The following is a 14,138-nucleotide window of genomic DNA, read 5'->3' as shown; positions in this document are numbered from 1 at the left end:
ATGCTATTACCACGGGAGGGGGGTATTGGTGGTGTTGCTAGTGGATGATCGGGGTGCTACTACTGGGGGGGGGGGGGGGGGTGTTGCTAAAGGATGATGAGGGTGCTACTGGCCATCCCCCCTGGCAGTATCACCCCCATCATCCATCGGCAGGATCATCCTCCTGGCAGGAGCATCGCCATCATCCACCATCAGGATCTGCTGATGGAGGTGCTGCTGGGGGGGGGGGGGGGGTAGTTGCTGGCGGATGATGAGGGTGCTACTGCCAGGGGGGGGGAGCATTAGGTAGGCAGCAGTTCCCCCACATTAGGTAGGTAGCAGTTTCCCCACATTAGGTAGCATCTTTTCCCCACATTAGGCAGCATAGATTCCCCACATTTGGTACCAGTTTCCCCACATTAGGTAGGTACCAGTTACCCCATATTAGGTATCAATTTCCCCATATTAGGTAGCACAGATTCCCCAATTAGGTAGCAGTTTCCCAACATTCAGTAGCACAGATTCCCCACATTAGCTAGCATAGACTCCCCACATTAGGTAGCATAGACTCCGCACATTAGGTATCATAGACTCCGCACATTAGGTATCATAGACTCCGCACATTAGGTAGCATATACTCCGCACATTAGGTAGCATAGACTCCCCACATTAGGTAGCATAGACTCAGCACATTAGGCCGCAGGTTCCCCACAATGCTTCAAAGTCTCCCCCCCCCACACACACACACACACACACAAAAAACAACACATACAACACAGAGAGACACACACACAAACACACACACACAGTCAGAGAGTCACACACACACAGAGTCACACACACACACAGAGTCACACAAACACACAGTCACACACAGAGTCACACAAATACACAGAGTCACACACACACTCAGAGAGTCACACAAACACACACACAGTCACACACACACACACACAGAGTCACACACACAAACATAGATAGCGACAGACAGACAGACATACACACTCACCCATCCAGCGCAGCGATCCTTCTCACCGGGCGCAATGCGAGTGACGTAACTGACGTCCCCCTGCGCGGCCATGCGGTGTGACGTCAGGCCGGCGCAGACGTGGGAGCGGAGGCCGGGCACAGTACTGGTGAAGGTGAGGGGGGGGGGGCGTGATGACGGACGGGCGCACTGAAAGGGGGGGGGGGTTGCTAACGGACGGGCGCACCGCACACACAGCACAGGGGGGGGGGGGGGTGCTGACGGATGGGAGGCCGGTTGGGCACAGTAGGGGGGTGTCAGTGTAGCTGGGGAGGGGGTGTGGATGCTGCGGAGCGTCTTGGTGTCACCCCATTAGGTTGGTGTCACCCGGTGCGGGCCGCACCCCCCGCACCCGGGTCGCAACGCCACTGGGCTGTACCCCCCTAATGGCGGCCCTGCACGAGAGATACAAATGCCGCCTGCATCATTCAGGTCCCATGGTAGGGCCGACCCAGCATGAGAGGGGGCCTGCCGCCGACGGGCCCCCTCTCACGCTGGGCCCCTGTGCAGTTGAACATGTTGCACATGTTATATGTCCGCTCCTGCATGTGACGATGTAACGTCACATGACATACCCGGGATATTTGAAGCTCCGCTCCTCCGCAATTGAAACAGCCCGGCGCGGCGGCCCAGCAGCAGCTGCAGCAACCAGCGCCGCCGGAGAACCGTTTATTTTCATGATGGCCCGACAAAAAGTATTGCATGTCGATACTGCCTTTGAGAGGCCATCGTATGTTGAAAATAACATATGTCGAGGCCATCGTATCTAGAGGGGTTACTGTATTCTATCCAAATGTTTATTCCAGGATTTTTTCAGCAAGTTTCACTTTGTACTAGAACCATTTTAAAAGTTTTATTTTTTTTTTTTTTTATGGGGGGAGCAGTTCCACTATGTTTTGTGACTCCATGGGGTAGATTTATCAAAGAATGTCTATGGTAGAGCTATTTTCCCGCATTTATTTGGGCGGTAGGTTTGAATAGCGTGCGTCTTATTTATCAAGAATGTGCAGCAGGATGATGAATTTTGCGCAGCTCTGCTGTGGCGAGAAAAGCTCTACCACATAAATTTTTTGTAGACGCTGACACTTTCCCGGGTCCTCAATTTGGCGGGTTAGGAGTTTTTATTTATTTTGCTCTTCAGCCACTAGTGTGCCAGCTCAGGAGGCTATGGCAAAGGCAGGGATGTCGAGGGATCAGGCCAGACCTTCCACCTCGGCAGCTTGTGATCTTTTGCTCAGCATGGCAAGTGATAATATGGCTGATGATCTGGATGAGAATTGCATCATAGACGCCGCAATCAAATTTAATTACAGCGTCTAAGGGGTTAATGCCGGGCATCCCCATGATCGGTGAAGTCCAGCAATAGACATGGGTCCTGGTGGCAGACAGCCGCCAGGACCACCCAGCAATGACCCGCGCTCAGCTCCTCAGGGCGTGTATAGAAGGGGAGCGGGACAAGGGCGTCAAGGTACGCCGTCATCCCCAAGAGGTTAAAGGTTACAGCTAAATTGCAAAAGGTAGATAGGCTTCTCATGTCTACTGGTAGGTAAAAATAGCGACTTTTGTGAAAAGTCGCACATAATAAATACATGACCACTGCATGGTGAAAAAGAAAGAGGTCTACGGGTAGGCAAAAAGACTGAAATTGTCTATAATCGAAAGACGCACCAAAGTCACAAAATATACTGGACTGCGCCAAAACATAGACAAAAAAACTGCTCTAAAAGCAATAATAAACCTCCCCCCATATTCTTAGAGTCATAACTTTTTATTTCTTTACTTGATGACATAGATTTTTAACAGGGTTGATGTTCCTGGAAGGATACACCAAATGGCAAATGATGTATGTAAACTAGAAGAGTGGATAAGTTTAAGATAATGGACCTGAGGGTAAAAACCCAAGGGTACAGTCTAGAATTTGTCAGTCCTAACCGCAGTATTTGAGGAATCGGGTTTAAGGGTCATTATTCCAGAAGAATTAAATTTAGGCAGACAATGTCATAGAGCCGCAAGAAATGCTAGCAGAATGCTTGGGTGTATAGAGAGAGGTATTAGCAGTAGAGCGGTAAGTGCTCATGGGTGTATAGGAAGAGGTATTAGCAGAGAAAAGAGGGAAGGGCTCATGGGTGTGTAAGGAGAGGTATTAGCAGAGGAAATAAGTGTCACGGTGAGCGCTCCGGTGCGGCGCTCCGACTGTTAGCGCTCACTTCCCTGCTTCTCGCCTGCCTCTGCTATGGCCCAGTCTCCTGCTACTGCCAGCGGGGCTGGGATTCGTATCCCGGAACGCGACTGTATGCGATTCCCAGCCCGTCACTCACCTCCTCGCTCCCCTGCTGCCTCCGCTGTGTCTCAGCTCCGGCGCACGCGTCCCCCTCCCTTAGGGATCGCACGCGCTGGAGCTCTGAAATTTAAAGGGCCAGTACCCCCATAATTATGTCTTACACCTGTCCCCACTATATAAGTTCCTGCACCTCCCCCTCTTCCCTGACAGATCTTCAGTGCCCCATAGCCTGAGATTAAGCGTTCCCAAGTCTGTTGTTTGCCTGTGTATTAGACCCTTCCGCTACGTTTCCTGACTACGCCACTTTTCCGCCTGCCTTGACCTTCTGCTAAGTCCGACTACACCTCTACCTCATCCTACTGTACCTTGCTTTGCCCAGCTACCTGTGTGGTTGAGTCATATCGGGGGTAGCGACCTGGGTGCCGCCTGCCACAGCAAGCCCATCCTGCCTTGCGGTGGGCTCTGGTGAAGACCAGCGGCACCTTAGACTCCGCTACCCGATACGGCCCAAGTCATCTGCCTCACAGGTCAGTGGATCCACATCCTGGATGGTTACAATAGTGAAATGCTCATGGGTGTATAGGGAGAGGTTTTAGTAGTAGAAAGAGGGAAGTGAATATAGATGTATAGGAAGAGGTATTAGCAGAAGAAAGAGAAAAGTGCTCATGCCGTTCTACAGAGCAATGGTGAGACCTCACTTGGAGTATTGTGCACAGTACTGATGATCGAGTCTCCAAAAGGATATAGACACTTTAGACAGACTTCAAAGAAGAGCTACTAAACTAGTACCAGGAAAGGTTAAACTTACCAGGAAAAGTTAAAGGACCTTAAAGGGGAAAAAAAAAAATTTAATCAACTGGTGCCAGAAAGTTAGAGATTTTTAAATAACTTTTATTAAAAAATCTTAAGCCTTCCAGTACTTAACAGCTGCTGTATACTACAAAGGAAGATGACTTGTTCTTTTCAGTCTAACCCCAGTACTCTCTGCTGACACCTCTGTCCGTGCCAGGAACTGTCTGGAGCAGGAGAGGTTTGCTATGGGGATTTGCTTCTACTCTAGACAGTTCCTGACATGGACAGAGGTGTCAGCAGAGAGCACTGTGGTCAGACAGAAAAGAACAACTCAACTTACTCTTTGGTATACAGCAGCTGATAAGTACTGACAGGATCAAGATTTTTCAATAGAAGTCATTTACAAATCGGTCTAACTTTCTAGCACCAGTTGATATGAAAAAATAAATGTTTTCCACCGGAGTACCCCTTTAATATATATATATATATATATATATATATATATATATATATATATATATAGCTTGAAAAAAAGAAGAGACAGAGGGGATAAATTAGAAACTTTTATATACATAAAGGGAATCAACACGGTAAAGGAGGAGAGGAGATTTAAAAGAAAAAAACTTCCACAATAGGACATAGTTTTATATTAGAGGGGTAAAGGTTTCTGCAGTAATATCAGGAAGTATTTCTTTACTGAGAGAGTAGTGGATGCATGGAATAGCCTTCCTGCAGAAGTGGTTGCTGCAAATACAGTGAAGGAGTTTAAGCATACATGGGATAAGCATAAGGCTATCCTTCATATAAGATAGGGATAGGCATAAGGTTATCCTTCATATAAGATAGAGATAGACATAAGGCTATCCTTCATATAAGATAGAGATAGACATAAGGCTATCCTTCATATAAGATAGGGATAGGCATAAGGCTATCCTTCATATAAGATAGGGATAGACATAAGGCTATCCTTCATATAAGATAGGCATCGGTATAAGGCTATCCTTCATATAAGATAGTGATAGACATAAGGCTATCCTTCATATAAGATAGGGATAAGCATAAGGCTATCCTTCATATAAGATAGGGCCGGGGACTATTCATAGAATATTGGGCAGACTAGATGGGCCAAAAGGTTTTCATGTGCTCACACATTCTATGTTTCTACTGTCAACAGCGCTTTATTAAGGCTTCTTTTTGTTTGTTTTTGCACTTACTAGTGCAAGTTGCACTTTCTATAAAACTTAAAGGGGTACTCCGGTGGAAAAAAATTATTATTTTTTCATATCAACTGGCTCCAGAAAGTTAAACAAATTTGTAAATTACTACAAAAAAATCTTAATCCTTCCAGTACTTATCAGCTGCTGTATACTACAGGGGAAATTGAATTGTTCTTTTTTGTATGACCACAGTGCTCTCTGCTGCCACCTCTCTGACCATGTCAGGAACTGTCCAAAGCAGGATAGGTTAGCTATAGGGATTTTCTCCTACTCTGGACAGTTCCTGACATGGACAGAGGTGTCAACAGAGAGCACTGTGGTCAGACTGAAAAGAACAACTCAACTTCCTCTGCAGTATACAGCATCTGATAAGTAATGGAAGGATTAAGATTTTTTAATAAAAGTAATTGAAATATCTGTTTAACTTTCTGGCAGGAGTTGATTTAAAAAAAAATGTTTTCCACCAGAGTACCACTTTAACCCCTTAACGACCATGAGCGTAAACTTACACTCGTGGCCGGCTCCCGTTATGTAAAGCACGCTCAGGAGCTGAGCGTGCTTCATACCCAGCAGGTCCCATTTGCTATCAGGAACCAGGACCCGCAGCTAGTAGGAAAAGCGTTACCGATTAGCTCAGTGGGCTGTTCGGGACCACCGCGTTGAAATTGCAGCATCCCGAACATCTGAGAGGACAGCGGGAGGATGCTTACCTTGTCTCCCGCATGATCGTCAATCTGCTGCTCCATGCCTGAGATCCAGGCTGGAGCAGCAGAGCACCGATAACACTGATCAATGTAATGCTATGGCTTTGCACTGATCAGTGTCTGCAGTCAAGGTATTGCATGTTATAGTCCCCTATGGTGGCTATAACATTGCAAAAAAAAAAAGTGTAAAAAAATAGTTAATGTGATTTAACCCCTTCCCTAATAAAAGTTTGAATCACCCCCTTTTCCCATAAAAAAAATAAAATATAAATAAAAATAAACATATGTGGTATCCCCACGTGCATAAATGATCTGAAATATGAATATATAATGTTAATTAAACCGCATGGTTAAGGGCGTACACGTAAAAAATTACAAAGTCCAAATTTGTGTATTTTTGGTTCATTTTGTATACCATAAAAAAAGTATAAAAGGCAATCAAAAAGTCCCATCAAAACAAAAATGGGTACAGATAAAAACTTCAGATGATGGCGCAAAAAATGAGCCCTCATATATCTCCATATACAGAAAAATTAAAAAAAAGTTATAGGGGTCAGAAGATGACAATTTTACACATACTAATTTTGGTGCATGTAGTTATAATATTTTTTAAGTAGTAAAATAAAATAAAACTTATATAAATTAGGTATCCTTGTAACCGTATGGACCTACAGAATAAAGATATGGTGTCATTTTTTACCAAAAAGTGTACTGCATAGAATCAGAAGACCCCAAAAGTTACAAAATGGCGTTTTTAATTTTTGCCCCACAAATATTTTTTTTCTGCTTTCGCTGTAAATTTTGTGCTGAAATGATTGATGTCATTATAAAGGACAATTGTTGGTGCAAAAAATAAGCCCTCATATGGGTCCATAGGTGCAAAATTGAAAGTGTTATGATTATTAAAAGGTGATGAGGAAAAAACGAAAATGCAAAAACTGAAAAACCCTGCGTCCTTAACCCTTTAAGGACCCGGGCTTTTTCCGTTTTTTCATTTTCTATTTTTTCCTCCTTAACTTTAAAAAATAATAACTCTTTAAAATTTTCACCTAAAATTCTATATTATGGCTTATTTTTTGCATCATTAATTCTACTTTGTAGTGACATTAGACATTTTACCCAAAAATCTACGGTGAAACAGGAAAGAAAAATCAATGTGCGACAAAATTGATGAAAAAACACTGTTTTATAAGATTTGTGGGCTTCCGTTTTTACGCAGTACATTTTTTGGCATAAATGACACCTTATCTTTATTCTGTAGGTCCATACGGTTAAAATGATCCCCTACTTATATAGGTTTGATTTTGTATTTTGAAAAAAATCATGAATACATGCAGGAAAATTTATACGTTTAAAATTGTCATTTTCTGAGCCCTATAACTTTTTTCTTTTCCTGTGTTCAGGGCGCTATGAGAGCTCATTTTTTGCGCCATGATCTGAAGTTTTTACTGGTACCATTTTTGTTCTGATCAGACTTTTTCATCACTTTTTATTCACCTTTTTGTGGTATAAAAAGTGATCAAAAATGCGCTATTTTGGACTTTGTAATTTTTTTGCGCGTACGCCATTGAACGTGCGGTTTAAAAAGCGGTATATTTTTATAACTCGGACATTTCCACACATGGCGATACCACATATGCTTATTTTTATTTACACAGTTTTTTTTTTTATTCTTGGAAATGCCGGGTGATTCAAACTTTTATTAGGGGAAGGGATAATTGAAAGGGTTAATGATTTTTTTACACTTTTCTTATGCAATATTATAGCTCCTATAGGGGGCTTCTTATATCAACTGGCTCCAGAAAGTTAAACAGATTTGTGAATTACTTCTATTAAAAAATCTTAATCCTTTCAATAATTATCAGCTGCTGAAGTTGAATTGTTGTTTTCTGTCTGGCAACAGTGCTCTCTGCTGACATCTCTGCTTGTCTCGGGAACTGCACAGAGTAGAACAGGTTTGCTATGGGGATTTGCTTCTAAACTTCCCGAGACAGGTGTCATCTTAGAAAAGAACAACTCAACTTCAGCAGCTCATAAGTACTGAAAGGATTAAGATTTTTTAATAGAAGTAATTTACAAATCTGTTTAACTTTCTGGAGCCAGTTGATATATATAAAAAAGTTTTTTCCTGGACAACCCCTTTAAGGGGTTAAACATGTGGCAGACCCATTAAGTGCCTCACAATCACAATGCGGGTGTGATGGCATCTGAAGGATTGTATTGCTCAACTGTAATAAACCCATCACCATTTTTAGTGCTTTACATTTATGATGCTTTCTGATTACTACATGGCTCTGGCTCCAGAAAATACAGCATTTTGCACCAAGGGCCTAAGAAAACATACAGTATATAATCACATACCCATAAATGTCAGCTCTAATTACTGTTTTCCAGGGCCGCAAAGACAATTTAGTCTCTTGCCAAACTTGTATATAATATGTCCTTTATGCCTTTTGTCTCTTTATTAGGGGGTGAACAAGAGAAATCAACCAACAGCCAATGGACACAAATGAGTGCTTCTAGTAATCTAATTCCTAGATTAAAATGTTTCTATTCTTAGAATGTCATCAGAATAAATGATGACGTTGAATGTTTCTAACTTTCTATCAGCCTGTAATTTTCCTGGGTTCTCTGCAATTACCCAGAAACCTCCCGAGTTACCATAAAATAATCAAAAACATCTGATATAAAGTCAGGACTGTTACATAATGCGCTCCGGCCATTTGCATCACGGGCTGTGCCTCCCAGCCCGTCACTTACCATGGTCCTCTGCCGCCTCCTCCACTGTGTCACCGGAGCTCTGAAATTTAAAGGGCCAGTACGCCCATCATTATGTGTAACACCTGACACTACTCTATAAGTCCCTGCACCTCCCACACTTCCCTGCCGGATCTTATCTTAGATTAAGTATTCCTATTGTCTGTTGCCTTGCCCGTGTATTTGACCCTTCCGCTTCATTATTTGACCACCCACCTTTGCCGCCTGCCCTGACCTTCTGCTAAGTCTGACCACGCCTGTGCCTCATCCTTCTATACCTCATCTTGCCGAGTGGCCGAGTCGTATCTGGGGTAGCGACCTGGGTGTTGCCTGCCGCAGCAAGCCCATCCTGCCTTGTGGCGGGCTCTGGTGAACCTGGCGGGCTCTGGTGAATCGGCACCTTAGACTCCCCGATACGGCCCATGTCATCTGCCACACAGGTTGGAGGATTCACATCCAGCAGCGCTACGACCACTACCGTGAGTGTTACAAGGACACTGATGTGAACAGAGCCTAAACTACATCTACATTGATCCAAGAAGGGATCATCATTTTTTTGTTGTTGTTTTTTTTGTTTTTATAGGAACATCATCCACAATAATCCCTATTAACAATGTTTTTCTTTTTCATAGCTATTTTATTATGCCTTGTCATGTGACAACACTGAAGAAATGACCCTCTGCTACAATGTAAAGTAGTGAGTGCACAGCCTGTATAACCGTGTTTAACCCCTTGGGGACAGAGCCCAATTTGACCCTAAGGACCAGAGCATTTTTTGCAAATCTGACCTCTGTCACTTTAAGCATTAATAACTCTGGGATGCTTTTACTTATGAATTTAATTCCGAAATTGTTTATTCGTGACATATTCTACTTTAAGATAGTGGTAAATTTTCGTTGATACTTGCATCATTTCTTGGTGAAAAATTCCAGAATTTCATGAAATTTTCATTTTTCAAACTTTGAAGCTCTCTGCTTGTAAGGAAAATGGACATACCAAATAAATTAAATATTGATTTCCATATACAATATGTCTACTGTATGTTGGCATCATAAAGTTGACATGTTTTTACTTTTTGAAGACATCAGAGGGCATCAACGTTTAGCATCAATTTTCTTATTTTTCAGGAAAATTTCAAAATCGGTATTCTTCAGGGACCAGTTCAGTTTTGAAGTTAATTTTTAGGGTCTTTATGTTAGAAATCCCCCATAATGGACCCCATTAGGAAAACTGCACCCCTCAAAGTATTCAAAATGGCATTCAGAAAGTTTGTTAACCCATTTAGGTGTTTCACAGGAATAGCAGCAAAATAGAGGAGAAAATTCAAAATCAAAATTTTTTTACACCGTGTTCTTGTATTCTTGTAGCCCCATTTTTTTTTTTACAAGGGGTTAAAGGTGAAAAAGACAAATTCCTCATGAGTGAGAATATACATATGTGGATGTAAAGTGCTCTACAGGGCTTAGAAGGGAAGGAGCGACAGTGGGATTTTGGAGAGCGAATTTTGCTGAAATGTTTTTTTGGGGGGCATGTCGCATTTAGGAAGCCCCCATGATGCCAGAACAGCAAAACCACCCCACATGGCATACTATTTGGGAAACGACACCCCTCAAGGAATGTAACAAGGGGTGAAATGAGCCTTAATACCCCACAGGTGGTTGAAGAACTTTCCTTAAAGTGGGTCTTGAAAATGAAAAATTTTATTTTTTTTCACTAAAATGCTGGTTTTACCCCAAATTTTTCCTTTTCATAAGGTGTGATAGGAGAAAATATCCCCCAAAATGTGTGACCCCATTTTTCTTGATTAAGGAAATACCTCATATGTGGATGTAAAGTGCTTTGTGGTCGCAGTAGAGGGCTCAGAAGGGAAGGAGCAACATTGTGCTTTTGGAGAGCAAATTTCGCTGTCATGGTTTTTGGGGGGAATGTCGCATTTAGAAAGCCCCCATGGTGCCAGAACAGCAAACTCCCCCCACATGGCATACTATTTGGGAAAGTACACCCCACAAGGAACGTAATAAGGTGTATAGTGAGCCTTAACATCCCAGAGGTGATTAACGAGCGTCGTTAAGTGGGACATGAAAATAAAAAATTTGATTTTTTTTCACTAAAATGCTGGAGTTACCCCAATTTTTTCATTTTCACAAGGGGAAATAGGAGAAAAATCCCCCCCAAAATGTGTGACCCCATTTCTTCTGAGTATGGAAATACCCCATATGTGGATATAAAGTGCTCTGCGAGTGAACTACAAGGCTCAGAAGAGAAGGAGCGCCATTGGGCTTTTCGAGAGAGAATTTGTTTGGAATGGAAGTCGGGGGCCAGGTACATTTACAAAGCCCCCCGTGGTGCCAGAACAGTGGACCCCCACATGTGACCCCATTTGGAAACTACACCACTCACAGAATGTAATAAGAGGTGCAGTGAGCATTTACACCCCACTGGCGTTTAACAGATCCTTGGAACAGTGGGCAGTGCAAATGGAAAAAAATGTTTCCCACCCGCGCCGCACATCTACCACCCTGCACATGTACTGCACATCTACCACCCTGCACATGTACTGCACATCTACCACCCTGCACATGTACTGCACATCTACCACCCTGCACATGTACTGCACATCTACCACCCTGCACATGTATTGCACATCTACCACCCTGCACATGTACTGCACATCTACCACCCTGCACATGTACTGCACATCTACCACCCTGCACATGTACTGCACATCTACCATCCTGCACATGTACCGCACATCTACCATCCTGCACATGTACCGCACATCTACCACCCTGCACATGTACCGCACATCTACCACCCTGCACATGTACCGCACATCTACCACCCTGCACATGTACTGCACATCTACCACCCTGCACATGTACCGCACATCTACCACCCTGCACATGTACCGCACATCTACCACCCTGCACATGTACCGCACATCTACCACCCTGCACATGTACCGCACATCTACCACCCTGCACATGTACCGCACATCTACCACCCTGCACATGTACCGCACATCTACCACCCTGCACATGTACTGCACATCTACCACCCTGCACATGTACTGCACATCTACCACCCTGCACATGTACTGCACATCTACCACCCTGCACATGTACCGCACATCTACCACCCTGCACACGTACCGCACATCTACCACCCTGCACATGTACCGCACATCTACCACCCTGCACATGTACTGCACATCTACCACCCTGCACATGTACTGCACATCTACCACCCTGCACATGTACTGCACATTTACCATCCTGCACATGTACTGCACATTTACCATCCTGCACATGTACTGCACATCTACCACCCTGCACATGTACTGCACATCTACCATCCTGCACATGTACCGCACATCTACCACCCTGCACATGTACCGCACATCTACCACCCTGCACATGTACCGCACATCTACCACCCTGCACATGTACCGCACATCTACCACCCTGCACATGTACCGCACATCTACCACCCTGCACATGTACCGCACATCTACCATCCTGCACATGTACTGCACATCTACCACCCTGCACATGTACTGCACATCTACCACCCTGCACATGTACTGCACATTTACCATCCTGCACATGTACTGCACATCTACCACCCTGCACATGTACTGCACATCTACCACCCTGCACATGTACTGCACATTTACCACCCTGCACATGTACTGCACATCTACCACCCTGCACATGTACTGCACATCTACCACCCTGCACATGTACCGCACATCTACCACCCTGCACATGTACCGCACATCTACCACCCTGCACATGTACCGCACATCTACCACCCTGCACATGTACCGCACATCTACCACCCTGCACATGTACCGCACATCTACCACCCTGCACATGTACTGCACATCTACCACCCTGCACATGTACCGCACATCTACCACCCTGCACATGTACCGCACATCTACCACCCTGCACATGTACCGCACATCTACCACCCTGCACACGTACCGCACATCTACCACCCTGCACATGTACCGCACGTCTACCACCCTGCACATGTACTGCACATCTACCACCCTGCACATGTACTGCACATCTACCACCCTGCACATGTACTGCACATTTACCATCCTGCACATGTACTGCACATTTACCATCCTGCACATGTACTGCACATCTACTACCCTGCACATGTACCGCACATCTACCATCCTGCACATGTACCGCACATCTACCACCCTGCACATGTACCGCACATCTACCACCCTGCACATGTACCGCACATCTACCACCCTGCACATGTACCGCACATCTACCACCCTGCACATGTACCGCACATCTACCACCCTGCACATGTACCGCACATCTACCATCCTGCACATGTACTGCACATCTACCACCCTGCACATGTACTGCACATCTACCACCCTGCACATGTACTGCACATTTACCATCCTGCACATGTACTGCACATCTACCACCCTGCACATGTACCGCACATCTACCACCCTGCACATGTACTGCACATCTACCACCCTGCACATGTACTGCACATTTACCACCCTGCACATGTACTGCACATCTACCACCCTGCACATGTACTGCACATCTACCACCCTGCACATGTACTGCACATCTACCACCCTGCACATGTACTGCACATCTACCACCCTGCACATGTACTGCACATCTACCACCCTGCACATGTACTGCACATCTACCACCCTGCACATGTACTGCACATCTACCATCCTGCACATGTACTGCACATCTACCACCCTGCACATGTACTGCACATCTACCACCCTGCACATGTACCGCACATCTACCATCCTGCACATGTACCGCACATCTACCATCCTGCACATGTACTGCACATCTACCACCCTGCACATGTACTGCACATCTACCACCCTGCACATGTACTGCACATTTACCATCCTGCACATGTACTGCACATCTACCACCCTGCACATGTACTGCACATCTACCACCCTGCACATGTACTGCACATTTACCACCCTGCACATGTACTGCACATCTACCACCCTGCACATGTACTGCACATCTACCACCCTGCACATGTACTGCACATCTACCACCCTGCACATGTACCGCACATCTACCACCCTGCACATGTACCGCACATCTACCACCCTGCACATGTACCGCACATCTACCACCCTGCACATGTACTGCACATCTACCACCCTGCACATGTACCGCACATCTACCACCCTGCACATGTACCGCACATCTACCACCCTGAACATGTACCGCACATCTACCACCCTGCACATGTACCGCACATCTACCACCCTGCACATGTACCGCACATCTACCACCCTGCACATGTACTGCACATCTACCACCCTGCACATGTACTGCACATCTACCACC

The sequence above is a fragment of the Hyla sarda genome, chromosome 2, assembly GCF_029499605.1.
Source record: "Hyla sarda isolate aHylSar1 chromosome 2, aHylSar1.hap1, whole genome shotgun sequence".
NCBI lineage: Eukaryota > Metazoa > Chordata > Amphibia > Anura > Hylidae > Hyla > Hyla sarda.
This window is presented reverse-complemented; position numbering follows the sequence as displayed.